Source organism: Podarcis liolepis (assembly GCF_965112155.1).
Source record: "Podarcis liolepis genome assembly, chromosome: 4".
NCBI classification, from domain to species: domain Eukaryota; kingdom Metazoa; phylum Chordata; class Lepidosauria; order Squamata; family Lacertidae; genus Podarcis; species Podarcis liolepis.
Genome location: NC_139558.1, coordinates 46337244 through 46359376, shown reverse-complemented (window position 1 = coordinate 46359376; position 22133 = coordinate 46337244). Strand labels below are relative to the sequence as shown.

The 22133-nt window shown below is 43.7% G+C and overlaps 1 protein-coding gene across 23 annotated transcripts in view; it reads left to right on the top strand.

The window, feature by feature from the left end:
• Positions 1-22133, top strand: part of DMD (dystrophin) — a 1010042-nt gene that overhangs the window by 783771 nt on the left and 204138 nt on the right. The gene's annotated exons all lie outside the window — the stretch shown is intronic.

Below are 22133 nucleotides of genomic sequence, written 5' to 3'. Positions count from 1 at the left end.
ATTGAGAATTCAAGTACTGTTTGCAGGGGAGAGAAGGCAAATAACATTTGCTAACAGATGCTTCTATGTCACACATATAACTGAAACAGATTCTTGACAGACCTTTGGCATAGATGAGCATGCTGTACATCTTTTGTGCTTATTACAGTAATGTAAAATCTGTCTAGATGTTTCTGGTTTGCTTAGCTGAACTAGTTTAGTTTTCTATGTCACTGGAGAAAATTAGGACTTATGTCTAGTACATGCCGATGAGATGAAACTGAAACAATGTCTTAATTTTCACTAGTTATAGATAATTAGGGCACACATTTGTTTCCCCCCACTAGAAGCAAACAAAAAACAAAGGCATCTTCATATCAGGGTTTCTTTCAGACCCAGCTTTTAATAAAATATTCAGTTGCCACATTTTAAGTGGCACTGCAAGCAAGCTTATATTTCCATTGTGTTATGATTATACATCATAATGTCCATGGTTTTGATCATAATGTGCCTATGTGCGTCTGATTTGCCAAGCCAAGATGTGTATACAGAGCACAGCACTATACTGTAAAATATTTTTACAGTGTTATTAGATGCCTGTTGGGAATGCATAATTAACTCTAAACCTAAGAACTCTACTGTGTAAAGACCACATGAGTTAATTTGTTGCTGAATTAATTTTTATGGCTTTATTTCATAATAAAAAACCCTACCTTTTATCGTTATTTGGTTGCTAGCTTTGTTATGGTGCCAATATGTGATCTGACAAGGCATTACCTTGTTCCCCTACATGCATTTGTCTACTATAACCCTAGAGGGAACTCACACATCTTTCTCATGAGGGGACTGTACCTACATCTAAAATTTCCCCTTTAGAAATTATAATGGAGGTGCAAATGCAGTTCTGCAAGTCATTTACGTACCAAAATTTATGTTCCTCTAGGAATAGGGTTGAATTAACAGTATAATCCTGTTCCTACTAATGTTCCCTGATGTAGAGCCATATGTACTCATGGTTGTATCCAGTGCTCACTTTGTGCTAGCAGAAATACTTTCTCCAGCATAAGGAAAGGCACTTCATTTTCACTAATCCCCCCTCCTGCCTTCTATACCATATACCATACCATTCCATAGGGTCCCTCAACCCCAAGGGAAAGTTTTTGGGAGCCACAGGGGGATGTGTTGAATAAGAGGGATCAGCAAAAATGAGGTACCCTGCCTTGCACAAGCAGAAGTACTCCTGCTAGCACAGAGCCACCATTGAATGCAACCCTCATGTTGAGACACAGATATATAACCAAAGCTGGCCTTCTGTCACTAAATGTTAATGCCCTTAGATATGTGCTTGAGGCAGACACTCTTTGGTGGGTATAAATATAGGTATTTACAAGCTATAGATGTGTGTTTTCTAACCACCAATATATCAAATGTTCATTCACAGTGTACAGTGGAGATGAGGGCGTATGATATTATTGCGTATGATATTATTTGTTGGCATACTGATGTAATTATATTGTCTTTGCATTATAAATGCAGTGTTAAATAGCATCTGTACGGAAGCATAATTTGTCAGAGCTGACAATAACATAAATGTTGAAGTGACTCACATCTTTGCCATGCTTTCTGGAGATTTCCTATATATATATATATATATGCGCGCGCACACACACACGCACACACACAATAACTAACCGTTAATCAGAGGAGTTGTGTAATTACATTTTATGTTTGATTGTCTAATTTAAATACATCATGGACTCCCTATGAGGCCTGAACTGATACATACCCATATTAAAGGAATGGAAGTAATGAACTTTATTTTCTGCTTTAGTACTTGTGGTGATGTGAAATCTCCGCTGTGTTAATTACCCTTGTGGGCTTGTGGCAATAATTATATGTGACATTGCCTTCCAGATCTGTGATATTAGATGTAATTCTGAAATTGGCATAGATTTATCCTGTTATTTTATCAGTGTAAACATTATATATTAAACCTGTAGATCAATTTAATTAGCTGTTGATAGCTCTCTAAAACTTAACAAGTAAGCTTGCATGCGACAACTATCATTATTTGAGACAAAACCCTGAAAGTGGTTCAGATTCTGAAGTAGGTGCTTTACCCCAAAGTGAAAACTTCTGGGTTTCGGTTTAATAGTAATAATATACAGAAGACAAAGTTCAGCAAAATATCTAGTAATCTCTCCCCCCCCCTCTAAATCTAGTAATCTCTCCCCCCAATAATAACACAGGAACAGTTTGATGGACTATTCTAACGGCCCATCTGGTCCAACAACCCTGTTCTCACAGTGGCCAGCCAGATGCTTGTAAAAAAAGGTAAAGAGACCCCTGACCATTAGGTCCAGTTGTGACCGACTCTGGGGTTGCAGCGCTCATCTCGCTTTATTGGCCGAGGGAGCCGGCGTACAGCTTCCGGGTCATGTGGCCAGCATGACTAAGCCGCTTCTGGCGAACCAGAGCAGCAGATGGAAACGCTGTTTACCTCCCCGCTGGAGCGGTACCTATTTATCTACTTGCACTTGGACGTGCTTTCAAACTGATAGGTTGGCAGGAGCAGGGACCGAGCAACGGGAGATCACCCTGTCGTGGGGATTCGAACCGCCGACCTTCTGATCGGCAAGCCCTAGGCTCAGTGGTTTAACCCACAGCACTACCCGCATCCCCAGATGCTTGTAGGGAAACCCATAAGCAGAACCCAAGCACAAGAGCACTTTTGCATCCTGTGATTTCCAGCAACTATTACAGGGAGGCATACTGCCTCTGAAAGTCATGGGTCCCATTTTGCCGGGTCCCATATTGCCTCCGCCCCCGGGCTGGTGGTGGACAAATGTTGTCCTCATCTTCAAAAATGGGAAAAAGAAGACCCAGGTGACTGCTGACTGGTCAGTCTGACGTCAATACCAGGGAAGGGGTGTATAGATAATTAAATGGTCAGTTTGCGAGTGTTTCAAAAATGATGCTGTGATTACTAAGATGGTAAGAGCTGCTTGACAGTGGAATGGACTCCCTCGGAAGGTGGTGGATAGACTCTCCTTCATTGGAGGTTTTGAAGCAGAGGTTGAGTGGCCACCTTTCATGGATGCTTTAGTTGAGATTCCTTCATTGCAGGGACTAGATGACCCTTGGGGTCCCTTCCAATTCTACCATTCCGTGGTTCTATGAAAGTTCTTCCTTGAATCTCCTTTCGTGTAATTTGAATCTATTGGTTCCTTGATTTCATCCTGAATCTCATGATCTCCATGGACATTTTGATCAGGAGAACAATGGGTTGATATTTTTTATCTATTGCCTTAGAAACATAGGGTGCTTTTTGTCCCTCGGGACACCGCATTTTGAAATCACCACACTATTTGTAATTTTCTCAAAGGAATAGAAGTCAGCTGAAATGGGTGAACATGTGATAAGTACCTTATAAAATGTTTCCTAGTTTCCTAGTCCACCTAAATTTACAATCCGAGCAATTTTTAAAAATTTAAAAGGGTAAAAGTTTCTCGTATCTTCCCTTAAATGTGTTAATGCAGTCAGTTCCTCCAGGTACATTTGGGTAGAGGGATATGCATTTGATGAAAAGTTTTGAAAATGTCCCCATGCTTTTTACACTCCCATGAGTGCTAAGGAGTCATTATAGCTCCAGAAATTGTTGCTATGCTTTGCGACTATTGTACTGCTGAAGGGGTTTCCTTATGTTAAGGAAAGGTTTAGTCTCAGAATAGCATCTTCATGCATAAAACAGGAGCCCATTTATATCCAGAATTTGCTGGGTTGCAGCCTTGAAATCAGAGCAGCACTTCAGTAGATATTATAAGGCTATTTTAGGAGGCTGTTTTTATGCAGAGTTTCACTTTTGAGGCTTTTTATGGACTATGGATAAGAAAACAGTATTCTCTGTAAGTACAGCTATAAGATGCATGCTCTGCTGAATGACAGGATGTATACACCTTAGCTAATGCTTAACAGTCATTACCTTAGGTCTGCTAATGTAAAAGCCACTTCAATTTGGGAGCTTAGATACAAGACCATGTTATATTTAACCTGCTTTAATGGTATTTTATTAAATGTAAACAAAGAGGCCCTTCTATCGTACTCCTCCGGATGAGAGAAAGGCTTTCAGTGGGTCACAGCCCAATCCTGTGTATGTTACTTGGAAGGATAATTAAATTCATTGGAACTTCTTATCCATTAAGTGGCTGCAGGATTGTAGCCTATAACATTAGATAAATTATTAGAATTGATTATTCAGCCGCTGCACAAAAATGTATTTAATGAAATACTGAAGAAATGTTTTGGGGTTTTTTTCTCAGTTCAGTTCTTTTGCATATTACTTCCATCTTTCTTTTCCTCCTTTACCTCTACAAATTTATCCCATTCTGTAGGCTCCTGAATCTTCTAATTGTTTCTAACACCACATCTTCTGGTTCCTCTGTTGACCTAGTTGCCTTTGACTGGACTTAACCGTCTAGGGGTCCTTTACCTTTACCTCTTACCTTTAGCTTTCTAAGGATAGAGAGTACTTTGTTCTCAGTGGCTAATTTATTTATGCCTTCAGGTACATATTGGTATTGTTCTTCAGTACCATGAACTTTCTGCCTTTCATTCCACATGCTTTCACTTTCACTACCTTTCACTTCTGGGGTTCTATATCATTTTAAATGGACCTGTTGCATTTTGCTTCTTCTTACCAGGCCCATGCAGAGCTTGTGTGAGGCCCATGGCGGGAGTCTTGTTAGAAGAAAGTTATGGACTGAAATGAAAAACATAGCTGGTTCCTGCTGGGGTCCGCCTGCCAGCTTAGCCCTCCAAGGCCCAGAGCAAGTGTACCCAGCTGCCCACGCTGCCTGGGCCTGCTTCTGACCACCACAAAATCTCACTATTAACTTGTTTTCCTCTTACATCCACATGCACAGCTAGTGGAAAGTATATTCCACTTGTAAATTCTAAGCTTAATTTTTTTTATTCTCAGTACATTTATCTTTTCCATGTAATCAGTTGAAATGAATATCTGACTCTGGTGTGGCTAGTTTCCAGCCTGAGGGCCAGATTCACCCCCCCAAGCAAGTTCCTATGGCCCCTGAAGGCGCTCTCTCTCTCTCTCTCTCTCTCTCTCTCTCTCACACACACACACACACACACACACACACACGGACTTAGTTTCTGCTGGTGCAGGGATGGGGGAATGTAGTAAAAATTGTCTTCAGTCATAGAAGACCCTAATGAGGACATCTGAAGTCATGAGTTAAAATTTCACATACTTGCATTGTGCCTGTGTGCTCGGGTTTGTGTGTACTTATTTGTTTTATTTAACCAGCTTTTTATTTTAAAAACATTTGTTGTTTTTTAAATGGTTTCCCACACACACCTGCAATTTCATTAGTATACCACTTTCACTGTCAATGAAAAACAATTGAAGTAAAGGTAATCCTGGCAAAAAAGTAAATGTAGTTTTTATATGTAGATTTTGCTAACATATGTAAAATATTTCTTTATTAAGTATGGTTTGTTTCTGATGATTTGTAAATTAATGTCACATAAAAAGATGAAAATGTTGCTTTTGAAATATTTCTCATTAAATTATAGTGAAATTTAAATAAATAATAGAAAAGAATGCCTCTGGTAGTATCTTCTGTTTTCTCAATTATTGCTGTTACCAGAATGAATGATTTCGGTAACTTGAAGGCAATATTATTGCAGTGGTATCACAGAAAACAGATGAGATGCAAACTTCAAAATGTAGCACTGAAATGAAAGTGCAAGTCAAATCCTTTGAAAGTGAAATCTTTATTTGTGTTATGGGAAGATACGTATGAAAATCAGTTTGCTAGAATTAAAGCCAGTCACATGCTAGCATCTTTGTTAATTAAATGGAGAGGAAAATCTGGCTAATTAGTCTACACAGAACAGACAACCGATAGTAGTACCTGAAGTGCAATTTAGAAAGACATGCATTGCAAATTTAACTTGATGACACTATCTGCTACTGATGTTATACTGGGTGATTATAATCTCAATGATGTGTTTTTAATTGAAGATGTAGCCTATGATGGAAAGGTGAGAAATCATTTTACAAGTTACCATAGAGATGTCAGTTGCATGCCCAGATTTTTAGTTCAATTAAAATACCTTACTGTTCAGTATATCTCGATGAGGATGTTTTGCTTTATATTTAAACTCCCTATGCAAAATGTTGTGAAAATGCAAAATAAGAAGACTCTTCTGCTTGGTTTTGTGCAGAGGAAACACACTGAAATTAGTAGAATGAAGTGCTGTCATTTAGTGACTATGATACCCATTGCTGTGCATCCATATCTCTACACAGTCTTGGGTTTTTACCTCAAATGGCACTACATGTGGCTGTGTAAATCTATAATTTATACTTCAGTAAGTTTCCCAGGTGACTTGAGATTTAGCTCCAGTCTGGGATGTTATAAAAGCAGTTCTACTGGGCCATTATTTTGATTATCCATAAGGCAACTGTGTGGGCAGTAGAAACAATACTGCTCTTAAATTCCCATGCAGAAGTGATTTCTCATTACTATATTTTGAGTGGTTTTACATATGCACTGGAAGTTAAAGGTTAAGACTTCCAGAAGCTTATATCATGTTAAAATAGTCTTAAAATGTGCTACTTGACTCATATATTAATGCACATTAAAATATGTTTGTCTTCTCGCTAAGTTCTAGTTCAGTACTCTGCTTTAGGTGGGAACGGTGACAGCTATGATATTTCAATGTGAGACATTTCTATGATTTTTGTGAAAATTATCTTACTTTGAGAATAAAATATGATGTTGCGCACTTTCTACTTCCCTGAGCAGCGAAATGTTCCACTTGGGTTTGGTTTTCTTTGGGTGAGAGTGCATAGGAAGACAGCCCTGCTAGCTCACATCAGACTCTCAGAGAGAAACTCCTTAATCCTTTTTTTCTGTCCTTATTCAATTCACAGCTCTGTTTCTCAGTCTCTTCAAAATTGCAAACTCCATCTTCTACACACACCTGCCCTTAGCTTTGAGGTTGCCTTCTCCAAGCTCTGATGGGTATCTCCATTAAAACACTCAAGAGAGGTTTCCAGGTATCCTAACAATTAAATCCCATGAAGAAACATCAACCAAACATTCTGTAGTCTGGGCTATTAGCCCAACAAAGGACTTTAACCCAGAAGCTATAATACCATATTGAGGGGATCAGTTGCAATAAACTTTTTTCTTTCATGGTGAAATAGTCATCAAGTGAAATATATATGGGGGGGAGGGACAAATATTAAGCTGGAATGCAAAATCCACACAGATTTTGCAGTGTCCCAAAGTAATTCACTTTAGGGGATTGTTCTGTTTGTTCCTTGCTTGTTAGAGTGGATTTTTAAAGAAGAAGATTTGTTGCTTAGCAGTTCTCTATGGAGTAAGCTAAACTGCCTAGCCTGAGCTAAATTCCTTTGCTAATTTGTCATGTAGATTTTTCCCCATTTTATGTGAGAATCCAAAATCACAATATTGATTAAATACTTTATTATTTTTAAAGAAAACAAAACACACTAATACCCTGAAAGCAATCCACTAAAGACACTGGTGTACTCTGAAATTAATTAAAAGCTAGCTGAGGCTGGGTGCAGAATTCCACAAAGCGAATGCCTGTGTAAATATGCGATTAAGAGAAACTGCTGTGTTAGGAGAACTCAAAAACCCATCACTACAAAGCTAAATATACCTAATTTATTACACCTCTCTGGATTTTGATACTACCTTCGTGTGTGTGTGTGTGTGTGTGTGTGTGTGTGTGTGTGTGTTGGAAGCTGCCCAGGGTGGCTGGGGCAAGCCAGTCAGATGGGCGGGTACAAATAATAAAAGTAGGAGGAGGTTTTTGTTGTTTCTAAATTAAGGAATGTAGAATGTTCCAGGGAAAAGTGCAACCATGTGGGGGCAGTCATAGTGGTTCAGGGTAGGGGGAGGTGTGGGTAAGGAGAACACAGCACAGGCAGTTATTGACTGTGCCATTTGCCAGCCCCTCCTCCAACATGGGGAATTGCAGTTGTCCTATCAGCCAGCCCTTGGTTGGCTCTGAGTAAGACCTCCCTCACCCATGGATTATAGATGAGGAGGCCAATATGGTCTTTATCCCTGAGACCTTGTGGGTGAACAGGGTGGAGTTGGTCTCACCTAGCTAGGCCCACCTGGGTACTTGGTGCAGCATCAAGACAGACTTGAGGGTTGGGGAGGGGAAGTTGCTGTTGTCTATAGAGATTCCATCTCTCTCTCCCAGTTCTCTGTCCAGGAAGGTGGGGTATATTGAATGTGTTTTCCTGGCACTGGGCAATCAGGACAAATCTCGCTGCCTGAGCTAATCTCAGAAGTAGTGTTGAGGACTCCCAGACTGCTGGTTTTGGGGGACTTCAACATCCATGCCGAGATGACTTGCTCTGTGGTGGCTCAGGACTTCATGCCTGCTATGACAACCATGGGGCTGACCAAACATGTCACTGGCCCAACACATGTGGCAGGTGACATTCTGGACCTTGTTTTCTCAACTGGGCAGGAAAAGGGTGGTACTAACATTAGCCTCTTATGGTCGGATCACTTCCTGTTGAGATTTAGGCTTTCAGCATCTTTTCTCCTCAGCAGGATAAAATTACTTGCATCTACCAGGTTCTTGACTCTGCTGCTACAGCAGATGAATCTCAAGAGGTGTCCAGAGCCCTATTATGTTGGAGGGGTTTCAGTTAGTAAGGCTTGGGGATGTGGACAAGGTGCTTGTATCTGCCAGGGCAACCATTTGCACTCTGAACTCTTTCCCCTCTTGGCTGATAAAAACTAGCAGGGACGGCTGGCTGGGCCAGGGAGGTTATTAATGCCTCCCTACAAGAGGGGGTGTGTGCTTCCTGTCCGCTTGAAGGAGGCAGTGGTAAAACCACTCCTCAAGAAACCCTCCCTGGATTCAGATATGACACCAATCCTGGCCCAACTACACTGGCTGCAAATTACCGTATTTTTCGCTCTATAACACGCACCCAACCATAACACGCACGTAGTTTTTAGAGGAGGAAAATCCGTAGGCATGCCACCCGTAGGCATTTCCTCCATAACACGCACAGACATTTCCCCTTACTTTCTAGGAGGAAAAAAGTGAGTGTTATGGTGCAAAAAATACGGTAGTTTCTGGGCTTTGAGCTATAAGGCCATAAATGACTCAGAACCACAATACCTCAAGGATCGCCTCTCCCCATATGAACCAACCCTGACCCTGTGATCATCCTCTGAGGCCCTTCTTCTTGTGCCTCCTCCACAGGAGGTCCAGAGGGTGGCAACACAATAATGGGCCTTTTCTGTGATGGCTGCCTGTTTGTTAAATGCTCTCCCCAGGGAGGCTCAACTGGCACCTTCATTAAATATATTTAGGCACCTGTCAAACATGTTTCTCTGTAACCAGACCTTTGGCTGAGTAACATTCTGTGTCCTTTATATCTTCCTTTATTTGCTGGAGTGGGGTTATTGCATCATATCTTAGAAATCTAAATTCACATACCTGATATAATTCAATTGATAGCAAACGTCACCTAATAATATTTCCCAGTGCAGGATTGCTGCCTGTCTTTGCCTTTCCTCCATTCTTCTGACAAAAAGGCTCCACATATTTGTAATAAAATATTATGTTTCCTTGCTATTCAGATATTAATCAGTACTGGATTAAAGTGGAATTACATAGTGCAGGGACATTAATAGTGAATGATTACTTATATGATTGATAGTGCAATGAGTACCAAATAAATCAATGTCTTGGCAGCCCAAGTAGAACATAACCCTTATTGCCACCCATCAAAAACCCACTAATGCTTAGTGATAACTGGGATTAATTAGTGATATGGTGTTATTCATATTGAAACACTTGCTAATCCTATTTAAAATGGATGTAATTTTAAAGCAGGGAATATTCAAACAGTTCAATAATGAGCTATTCAGAATCTTTTTTAAAAATACATATTTTTATACCCATAAGACCTCTAAATAGCTTAAAATATGTAGCATTAGCACTCTTTATGTGGATGCAGGCACTTCAGTGCTGAAATGCTTGCAAAATGTCAGTTTTTGTTTACCTTACTCTCTATTGAAATGTCATTTTGTTTGTTGCTATTGATGCTTTAGTCACTGTAGAAAGTTCAGATGAAACGTCTAAAATATTCAAAACCAATATTGACTGAATTCATTCTAGATAGGTTGATGGAGTTGTTATGATCTTGAATTGATACTAAACTGCTGGGAATATTGAACTAGATGCTAAGTAGCATTTAGTGGAAAAGTGTCTTGAAGTTATGGAAGCAGAACTAAACTTCATACACTGTTTCTATAAAAGTAATTGAGCAAAACAGTATTTGCAAGGAGAAAAAGTCAGTTTCTTTCAATAAGAGAAATACATGAAATACCTTGCATGAAAAAATTATGTAGCAACAATACTGTGCAAAAACTGCATGCTTTCATTTTCAGGTTTCAATTTCAGTATCTATTTTTCTTAAAGGCATGCAATCCATAGGTCAGAGGTTTTTAGGGCATTGCTTCAACAGGAGGAATTATTTAGCAAAGCAGTACCACTGGCATGTTGGGACTATGAAGTGCGAATGTATGATTTCTGTTCAGATGGGTTCAGTCGCAGCAAGGCTATTTTTAATGTAATACAGATGAAAATGTACCAGAGAGCAACACTGGTTATTCTTTCAAACCATTGTTGCCTTGAAATATACATACTGTTCTGATACACAGTGGAAGATGGTTCAGAATTAATAGGCAACATATTCTCCAGTGAGTGAAGGTTCTTGAAGAAAAATAATAATTGGCTTCACACTAGTAAGTTACAGGGCATATTGTAAATTGGCATTGTGCCACAGCCTGGTGCTTTTCAAAGAACTGTCGTTACCTAAGCACAAGCTGTTTTTGAATTGTATGTTTGGAGTGGCCAGAAGAGAAAGTTGAATAGATATGCATTTCCCTTTGTAATATTATAGTTGAGGAGTCTGAAGTTTTAGAGGAAGAAGAATTGCTTTAGAAACTTTGATTCATGCATGTATGAAAAAAGAATAGAAAACACACTAGATAGCAGTCATATACTTTCCTGGGAGTAAGCCCCATTGAATGGCACTTCTGAATAGATATGTATAGGATTGTATTGTAGTTTGTATTGTTCCTATAAATTTTGTAGTTTTTACTTTGGGGTAGCAAATGTGGTGCCCACTGCCCTCTAGTTGTTGTCAGACTAGCATTCCCATCAGCCAGGAATAATGGGAGTTGATTGATTTGTTATTTAATTTCTATCCCTTTTAATATATCAAAACTATCTCTAAGCAGTGTACAAGAGATAACTTCAACAAAATATTACAAAAATACAGTTACATATCAAAATGTTGCATTAATACAAAGTTACTAATATATAGAAATCACTATCAATTCATTTTCCTTCTGACACACCCTCCCTATCACCGTCCGGGTTCCCACCCCAGGGTCCAACAAACTCTTAGCTCAGCCCCAAAAGTCTTGCAATCAGAAGAGTTCCTGGAAACAGCAGACATCACCCTCGTCTCTCACTCTAGACTTGGTTTTAATGGATGGGCCCAAGGTGGATGGTACTTCCACAGCTGTGTTCCATTCAGCTGCACTCTCCAGTCCCAGTTCCAGGTACAACAGGGTTGTTTTTTTTAGTTTCCCAGGCGGTGCAAAGGATGGGGAAAGGGCCCCTCCACTCACAGCTCTTTCTTCACCCTCTGCCCTTGCCTCTTCCTCCAGATGCTTTGTTGTAGTGTAGTCCAACAACACTTTGGAAGGCCCTTTGGAAGGCCCTCCCTGGGAGAAAGGAAGAGCTTTGCTGAAATTATACAGTTCTACTGTAACACTGAAATATGTAGTCCTGTGTGTTAGAAAATGATAGAATGTGTTTCTCCAACTTTGTGTTCAACGTACTGAAATTTTCTGCCTTTGTTTGAATTTGTACATTGACAAAGAACGTATTGAGAATTTTGTCTCATTAATTCTTATGCACATTTTAGCATTTTTACCAGTCAAGTAATAATGAAAGCTTCTATGTTTTATTGACTTTCTGAATTAATGTTGCTTGGCCTTTGGAGGGAAGTCAAACATAATGAGATCAATTTGGATCTTTATGTTTTTTATAATCAACTTCTCATGTCTTTTAATCTTAATTTTGACATATTAAGATGATATGTACTGTTATATTAATAAAACACATGAAGTGAAGGGGCTGAAAAAGATGTGGTGACAAGGAACTTTAAATGCTCTGTAAAACAGACTCTGCAATGAAGCATCTCTTTGCTCTGCCAACATATATCAGATGGTGGCGCATAATGCTGTATCCCAGAGATGACTTGTAGCTTACATTTTTCCATATTTGGGCATAGCTATGTGTTCCAAACCACAAACCGAAGTTTAAAACTTTCTCATGTATGAAAGGGTGAAATGGAGCAACTAAGTCTAAGGGTCAGTACAATGTGCTATCACCATGGGAAACTGTGGTTCTATCTTGATCCAGGCTGTTATGTTGCCTACGGAAAAAAGGAAATCTTATATGAACTGACCCTCTGTTATTGATGTTTGTAGCATGCATATTCCATCGGAACAGATAATTCTGTGACATCTGCCGCAGAGACATTTCCTTAGCTATGAGCATGATCATTTTGGAGCTATTTCTGAAGCTAGAAATGCCGCTTGCCAGCATTATGCAACTGTTGCCACAGCCATTCCTGAAAAGAATTCTGCTCACAAGAAGATTAAGGGAAGCTGTTAAAAACATCTATAACAAATTTGTTTTCTAAAATTATTTGGGATAAAAGCTAGAAAATCATAATTGTTCTGAAATTGCATCCCATGCTTGGCAGGGGGTTGGACTCGATGGCCCTTGTGGTCTCTTCCAACTCTATGATTCTATGATTCAATGTAAACACAGTTGCAGTTATAGCTGCCCAGTTACACAAGACCAAGTATGAAACAAGCAAGCATTCATTCTAACCTGCTTAGATAAATTGTCAGTTCAAGACTTGAATATTTGCATGTGATTTGACAGTGGTACAGTGGTTTGCAGCTGGGGAACGTCAAGTCTCATGGCAGGACAAAACTGTACCACTAATATGACAGAATTTTTCAGGTCCCTGCTAAGTTCATGATTTACCAGTATAGTGATAGCACATGTGTCTGTGTTAAGATCCTCTCCCAACAAAAATATCAAAGCATTATATTTTATATACATTTAAATACTTCTAGCATAATATACCTAACAAGAACTATTTAGGAAAACAATTTATGATGCTATGACATTTTATTCTAGAATCCATGGAGACTGAGTTTTCTACATAGTCCACATAGTATCTAGATCTACTGCATATTTTTTGCCCCAGAAAAGTGCTTAATCAGAATTATTCCAGAAATTTTAGTTTCATTAAATAAATAAAAGCTTATTGCTGTTTGATTCTACATTACCCCACAGTGGTGATGTATTCTCAACTGCCCAGCAACATTGTGGGTGGGTGGATGTATACCAATAGCACAATCATCACTTACTTCTTCATTCACATGTGTAAACTGCCCTGAGACCTCTGGGTATAGGGTGGTATATTAATAATAATAATAATAATAATAATTATTATTATTATTATTATTATTATTATTATTATTATTATTCACATGAGACATGTGTGGGGAGGAACCACACCCGCACCCCATTGTGAATGGCACAGTGTAGAATCAATTTAGATTGAAAGTGGCATATTGAGGATGAGTATCAATGATTCTGGATTGAGAGTGTTTTCAGCCTAGTTCAAATGTGGGTTATACATGTATACATTTTTAAAGAAGTGTAAGCAATGTGCATTGAACTGAAGTAACTCAAGCAAGAACCTAGAGCATCTGGCTCAGATCCATGATCCCTCCTCTAGAATGAAATAACTATTTGTAACATCAGAATCAAATAATTTGAGGCGGTCAACAAAAGGTCACTGGATTGGCAACTTAGGTACAAGGTGCATGGTCACTGGTCCTTCATAAGATCAACACAGAAAGTGCTGTTGCATTTGTGCTGCTCTCAGTGTCCTCACTTGAAACTATGGCCTCTCTGCAAAGAGCTACGAATCACTACTTGTTCTTGTTTTATTTTGCTTGTTCTTCCTTTTCTAACTTGGAAATGTTTCTTTCTCGCCTGACTTACCAGCCTTGACTAGTTTCCTCATTCTTGCCTTTCCCTGAGCCTTTTCCCTACATGATAATTTCACCTACATATCTGGAAGAAACAGATCTCGTGCCTGTCCTGCTATGGGCCAGATCTGCCCCTTCCTTACTGCAAGCTTTGAGCTCAGATTCAGGCAAGAGTGAATCCAGCCTACTTTTGACAGCAGATAGATCAAAATAAAGAAATATGTCCGTTTCTGTGTGCATGTGCAATGGAATGAGAGCTGTCGCCTGGTACCATATGGCTCTGGTATGTGAGTGGGTGTAGCAGTCATGTGAGGATGGGGTAATTGCGTAGACTTTCTCAGTCAGTCATTATTGTTATCATTTTTATTATCCTTTCTAAGTGATTCCAGCAGCAGATAGTGTATTTTCATGTGCACACACGCCAGCCATATAGGATTTCACTTCACAATAGAAATATGTGAAAGAGGTTTTAGAAAAGCTGTCATCTGTAAGATTCTTGCATTGCATTGCTTCTTACATGCAATTGTTTTCAAGCTGATCTCAATGAATATTAATGCAGGTTTACGCACAAAAGAAGATACTATAATTCATGGACAGACATAGCTTGGCTCCAGTGGTGTATGCTCTTGTAACTCCTGACTGGACTGTTGCAGTGGATTGTACATGGGACTGCTCTTGAAGATGACTCAAATACTTTAATAAGTGCAGAATGAGGCTGCCATAATTTTGTCTTCTTCACCCAGATGGAATCACATCACATCCATTCTGTAAGAATTACATTGGCTGCATTTTCACTTCTGAGTCCAATTTAAGGTACCAAGGTTTAGCTTTAAAGCCCTAAAAGGCTTGCAGCCCAAATACTGGAAGGGATGCCTCTTTCTATATGAGCCTTCCTATGCCTTGAGATCTGCAAAGGGTGTTCTTCTTTGCATCCCACTGGTAGGAGAAGCTTGTGACCTCCGCTTCTGAAATGCTATTCCCTTACATGTTTGCCAGGTGTCAACATTTCTATTATTCTGGGAAAACTGTTTGCTCAACTTTTTAAAGTGTGGTTTTATCTTGCTTTGCTATTTTTAGCTGTCTCTTTTAGATTTGTTTCATTATTGCTTATGTATAAATGTAATGGGCAATGTATGTAGTACTCTGCCATGCTATCAGTTTTGATGGAGAGGGAGCTAGAAATGTTATAAATAGATGAATAAATACCACAGGATTGACATTTGACTATTTTTCAATAACTCAAATTGAGAAATATGAAATTTGAGATTCTGTTGCCACATAGGATGTCACAGAACCTTTTTTATTTTTCAAGCAAACTCAGAAATAACTCTATTTTCTGCATAAACCAAGGGCAAAAACCCTTTTCCTGACTTATTTTAATGTGCACTATCTGAGGCCTGCATGACTTGAGATTGTTTGTAATTAAACTGATTGTTTTGCACAATGTTAAATGCTTCTTTGAGGCTGTTTCAAAGGAATCCTCATCATGTACTAGTGCACTAACCAGTCTTCTTAAAAATTAAGCTGCTATGCCTGAAGTTGCTTTTCTCTCTCAAATATGCCACAACACAGACAAGACAGGCTTTTGAGTTAATAATATTCAAGAACAAACTCAGCAGTTGTGTTTGCCTGATTTAGCCCCTGCTGTGATGATTCCTTTTTTATTAACTTTGCAATTATATTGCACAGCTAAACTCAAAGTACCTCAAGCTGCGTCTTTTAGATACTCACTATCTCAGTAGTTCATAGGCAACTTCAAATGTTTAGAGACCTGGAATGAAGTCAGCCTCAAATTATTTCCTATTGTATGGAATATCTTGTTTATAATGTTAGTCCAAATAATTTAACTGGGCAGAGAATTTATTAAATGTTATATAGCATTTGTAAGGTTTTACTGGCTGTAAAATGGTTGTATACTGGTCTGCTTAGGTTTTATTATGAAACAATAAACAGGGTGGTGATACAAGGGCTACTGCAATAGACACAAGATAAGGTGACTATCTGTAAACAATAGTACTGCAATAGACACAAGGTGACTATCTGTAAACAAACAATAAATGCCCATATATGGCAAAAGTAGTTTCTTTCCAAAATAGGCTTTATCTTAAATAATTGCGAACACAGTAAATTATTGGCACAACCTATTGGTGTTTTGCAACTTTCTGACTAGTTTCAGGACCTTAGCCAGACCTAGCAGAGTAAACGCAGAATTCACGGAAGCAATTGGCGACTTGGCTGCAGACAGGATAGATGAAGCAGGAACCAGGAACTTGTAGTTAGCTGTTTATTATATACAGTGGAATATTTACAGGAACAGAACACGGATCTTTAGTTAGCTCTTTCATACATGACTCACAACTCCTACACTGACACACAGAACTCTGAACCTCTAAACTAACACATTCCAGTTAGTAGGCCATTAATTATCACTCCCTTGAGAGAGCTTGACCAATCAGGGAGCTGTCTCCATGCCTCTGTTATCACCAGGCAGACTTACTCCTTCAGATTGCCTTTTGGCTGTCTGACAAACCTTAATTGACTCTGTGCGAGTAGCTGCACGTACACAGTTTCCCAATAAATGCAAACACAGTAAATAAAGAGTCCACTTGTGATGTATCAGTTCTTCAGTGCTCGGACATCGCTCTGGTAATCAGACGTTTCATCCCCAAAGGGCTTAGTTATCAAGTTTTGTAGTAAATAATATACAACAGAAGACAGTGTATAAACTGCTTAAAGCAGGGGTGTATCTGTCCCCATCAGCATGTGTCAGAGCTGCTTGAAGATCCTAGCTCACAGAGGATCACGCTAGCCAGCGATCATTAAGTAAAAGTCTTTATTGAATTACAGTTTCCATTCTCACGCTGCTGCTCGCAACTCTACGCCTAGTAGCTAGGTCGGCGAAGCTCCGTCTGAGTCTCCGCCCCGTGTGCACCAACTTAATATCCTAGCCTTGCTCCACCTTTTCCGCCTGACTGTCCTCCTCTGGGTCCCTCTACCCCCCGGGGCTTCTTCCTTCCGGGATTCTTCTGACGCTGACCCGGACCCTCCTGCCTCCTTGCGCCGGGCTTTAGGACCTGGTTCCCTTTCGGGGCTGCTTACTGCGCCGCCTTCCTCTGCATTTGAACTTGGCGCGCGCGCCCAACCTTCCACTTTCCTCTTAACCGTTTCTTCGCTCCCCGATGGAGGTGTGGCCACTCCTGACTCATGCCCTCCCTCCTGTGGTGAGCTGCCAGCGCTTCCCCCCTGGCTCCCTTCCTCTTCCCTGCTTCCTGGCGGTGACGCTGGTCCCGATTTCCAGCTGCTCCCCCCTGAGTCCCCTCTGGCTCTATCTTCCTGGGGTGCCCCCCTAGACTCCCCCCTTGCCCTGGCCACTGGTGCTCCTTTCTGTGAATCCTCTGATTCACTGGAAAGACTAGGAGATCTCGGGTCGTCGTCATCACTCATCTTTTCTTCTGCCTCCTCCCCTTCGCTCTCTGTTTCCTCCCTTGCCCGTGCCTCTGCTCCTAAACCCCTGACATCCATCCCCCCCTCGAAGCCCCCCATTCCCCCCTCCCCTCCTTCCGGTGCTGGAGCTGGGGGCTGCTGTTGCAAAGTGACGAACGTCGGATATCGGTCGCTTCCCGTGGCGGGCCTCCATCTGAACTCTCCCGGGTCTTCCTCCCTGCTCTCGTCGACGACGGTCACCTCCGCTTCCATCTCTGTGCCGCCGTGCTCGAGACCAGGGTCGTCCCCGAAAATGTCCATGTCCGTCTCTCCCTCACTTCCTCCTGGCGGCGTTGCTCGTCCTGAGCATTCCAGCCACTTTCTGCGGAACTGCTCCTCTGGCCTATCGTCCCACCAATACGAGGGTTCTGAGGCAGATCCCGAGGGTGACCCCTCCGGGGAACGGACGTCTCGTGTCGGTTCCTCGTCCGAGTCGAACCCCCGGAACGTGCTGGCCGAAAGCGTGGGCGTGAAAAGCCAGTCGTCGAAAAAGTCTGCTGGCATAGGTCTATGTGGGAAGAGGGCATGAAACTCGTCTTTGAGCAGAGGTTCGTCTAAGGCGTAGCCCGGCACCCAGCTGTTCGCACTGGCCGGGGTGCCCTCCTTGGCGAGAAAGTATTCTACCCCCTCTTCTCCCCATCTGGAGTCCAAAATCTCCGTGACTTCGTTGATGCGCTCCTTCTGTGCCACTCCCGCGTGCCCTGTTCTGTCTCTGGCCGGACTCGGCGCCGTTCCGGGTTCCTGGAACCTGTGCGGTGCCTTGTAGGGAGTGAGCACCGATCTGTGGAATACCGGATGCATTCTGGAACCCTCCGGAAGTGCCAGTCTGAAAGCTACCGGGTTGACCTGCTCTTCGACTTGGTAGGGCCCCAGTTGTTTATGCCCTAGTTTCTTCTTGGCCAACGACCTGGCCGGCACTGCGTGGGCAGCTAACCAAACCCAGTCTCCCACGTGGAGCTCTTCTCCAACCCTTCTGTGCTTGTCTGCTTGTACCTTGTATGCGTGCTTGGCCAGCTCCAGGTGGCGCCTCAGCTGATCGTGGACTTCCTGCAGCTCCGACGCGAACGCATCTGCTGTCTGCGGCTCCCCCTCCCCCATTCTTTCCAGTCCCGGGAAGGTTCTGGGGTGCCTCCCGTTGTTGGCGAAGAACGGCGTGACCCCCGTGGACACGTGCTTCGTGTTGTTGTAGGCGAACTCGGCAAGCGGCAGGTAATCCACCCACGTCGCAGGCTGTTGATTTGCATAACATCTCAGGTACTGCTGCATGATGGCATTGACCCGTTCCGCTTGCCCGTTGGTCTGCGGGTGTCTCGCCGACGCCAGGTTGATCTTGACGTTCAGGAAGCCCATCAGCTTCTGCCAGAAATTCGAGATGAACTGCCGCCCCCGGTCGGACAGAATAGACCGTGGCAGACCGTGAACCTTGAACACGTGGTCTATGAACAGTTTGGCGGTTTGCTCCGCCGTGGCCACCTTAGCACACGGAATGAAATGCGCCATCTTGGAAAACAGGTCCACCACCACCAGCACTGCCGTCTTGCCCCTTGAGCTGGGCAGATCCGTGACAAAGTCCAGGGCCACCCTTTCCCAAGGTTCGACCGGAGTTTGCAGCGGTTCCAACAGTCCGGCCGGCGGTTTGTGCACTGGTTTGGCCCTCTGGCAGGTGTCACACCTCGCCACGTAGTCTGCGACCTCCCCTCTCATTCCAGGCCACCAGAAATCCCTGGCTACTAATTCCACCGTCTTCTCCTTGCCAAAGTGCCCGGCCGTGGGCGCGTCGTGCAGCTGCTGCAGCACCTTGGCTCGAAGTTCGTCTCCCGGCACGTAGATGGCCCCTTTACGGATGAGCAATCCATCTCTTAGCTGGAAACCGTCGGCCGCTGCCTTGCCCCTTTGCACCTCTGCCATCTTTGCTTGTGCGAAGGAGTCCCCCTGCAACGCTCGCCGCACCGCCTCTAGGTCCACGGTCGCCGCGGCGCACGCCCACACTGTTGGTGCGAAGATGTGCATGGCGGCCGCTGGTGTTGCGTCCTCCAGATACTGTGGCTTACGGGAGAGAGCGTCTGCCATGATGTTGGTGTCCCCCAGGACATACTCTATTCGGAAGTCGAAGTTCGCAAAGAACTCAGCCCAACGTATCTGCCTCTGGTTCAGGAACTGTGCCGTGCGCCAGTGCTCTAGATTCTTGTGGTCCGTGCAAACCTGCACCGTGTGCTTGGCGCCGATCAGAAAGTGCCTCCACGCCTTGAACGCTGCGTGAATGGCCAGCAACTCCCTGTCCCATATGGTGTAGTTCTGCTCGGACTTGCTGAGCTTCCTGGAGTAAAACGCTCCCGGTCGCCACACCCCCTGCGGGTCTTTCTGCAGCAGGACCGCCCCCACGGCTCTGTCCGAGGCGTCTGTCTCCACCCTCATCGGCTTGCTGGGGTTGACATGAAGCAGCTGCTCTTCCGACGCGAAGAGACGCTTGAGTGCCTGAAAGGACTGCTCCGCCTGCTCTGTCCAAATGAACTTCTTTTTCTTGGAGCTAAGCGTGTCAGTGATGGCCGCCGTCTGCATCGCGAAGCCCTTGATAAACTTGCGATAGAAGTTCGCAAAGCCGACAAACCGTTGGACCTCCTTCCGGTTGCGCGGGCTCTTCCAATCCAACACCGCTCGAACCTTGGCGCTGTCCATGGCGAGCCCCTTGTCAGACAGCTTGTAGCCCAGAAAATCCACCTCCGGCACGTCAAATTGGCACTTCTCCAGCTTGGCGTAGAGCCTATGTTGCTTTAGCCTGCTCAGCACTTCCTTGACGTGTTTGTCATGCTCCTGCTGCGACTCCGAAAAGATCAGGATGTCATCTAAGAAACAGACGCACGTCTTGTAGAGAAGTCCCGCCAACACGTGATGCATAAATGCTTGAAAAACGTGGGAGCCATTTTGCAATCCAAAAGGCATAACTCTATATTCGTAGGTCCCCAGTGGCGTGAACATGGCTGTCTTCCACTCATCACCCTCCCGCATGCGAATGAGGTTGTACGCCCCCCGCAGGTCCAACTTGGTGAACACGCTGCCCTTCCGTACCTTTGCGAGGAGGTCGTCAATTCGGGGCATGGGGAAGTCCGATGGCCTAGTCACACTGTTCAAAATCCTGTAATCCACTACGAGTCTCTTTTGGGGCGTGTCCCGCTTCTTAACAAAGAATACGGGACTGCCCCCCACTGCCCTGGACTCCCGGATGAAGCCGCGCTGCAAATTATGATCAATGAACTCCTTGAGTTCTTGCAGTTCGTCCTCTGACATGGAATACAGTTTCCCTTTAGGCAGCGCCGCCCCCGGCAGCAGGTCAATTTTGCAGTCATATGGTCTGTGAGGGGGTAGCCTGTCTGCCTCCTTCTCGCAGAAAACTTCCAAAAATTCAGCGTACTTGTGGGGAATCACTTGCAGCGTGCCTAGCAGCAGCTGTGACTCCTCTTCCTCTCCTTCCTGCCTGGGCACGATGCAGTGTTCAGCACAAAAGGAAGAGCCGAAGGTCAGCTGCCTCTGGTACCAAGCCATCGTTGGGCTGTGCTTGTCCAGCCAACTCATGCCCAATACAATGGGCGTGTCAGATAGTTGAGTGACGTTGAAGCTGATGATTTCTCTGTGATTCCCAAGTCGCATCACCATTGGTGGCGTCTGCTTCACCACTTGCCCCCCGAGCAGCTCCCTGCCATCCACCGTGACAACCTGCAGGGGCAGTGTGGCCGGCAGCAACTGCACAGCGTGCCTGTCGACAAAGTCCTGCCCTATAAAGTCCGCATTGCTGCCTGAGTCAATGGTGATTGGCACGTCCATGGTGATTCCATTGGGCAGCTGGAGAGATGCTGTGAGCCTCACTACTGGTTTGGGCGGGAGGGGGTTCACGGGCTGTAAAATCTCTGGGGACTGCGTCACTAACACGTCTGGCTGGGCCCCAGTGCCTCTTCCTCCAGCCAGACAGCGTCGTTTCCCTGCTGTGGTCCTCCTTGCTGCGTTGCTGCAGTCACCATTGCTGAGGCTGCAGTGAGCTTGTGGGGCCTCTGGGGACACTCTTTTGCCATATGCCCTGGCTCCTCACAGACGTAACACTTCCTGTTCCCTCTAGGAGGCTTCGCTTTCACTGCTGCCGGTGCTAGGGCTCTGGTTGCTGACTGAGCCCTTGCACCTCCAACCTCCATAGGTTCGGCTCCTCCTCCTGGCGGAGGCGTGGATTGCGCCCGCGCTGCTTCTCTGGGAAGGAAGGAGGGGCCCCCGGCTGGTTCGCGCCCTCCACGCCCTTCGTCCCTGCTCCACGGACGTCCTTCCAGCCTCACCCCCACTGCCAGTGCCCTCTGAACGACCTCCTGGGTGGTTCGGGGTCTCTCCCCCCTCGCAATCTCATCTTTAATCGAGTTGTGCAGCCCCTCCCAAAAGAGGTCTCTTACAGGAGCCGAATCTCTGTCCCATTCCAGGGCACTGACCAAGGCGAAAAAGCGGGCA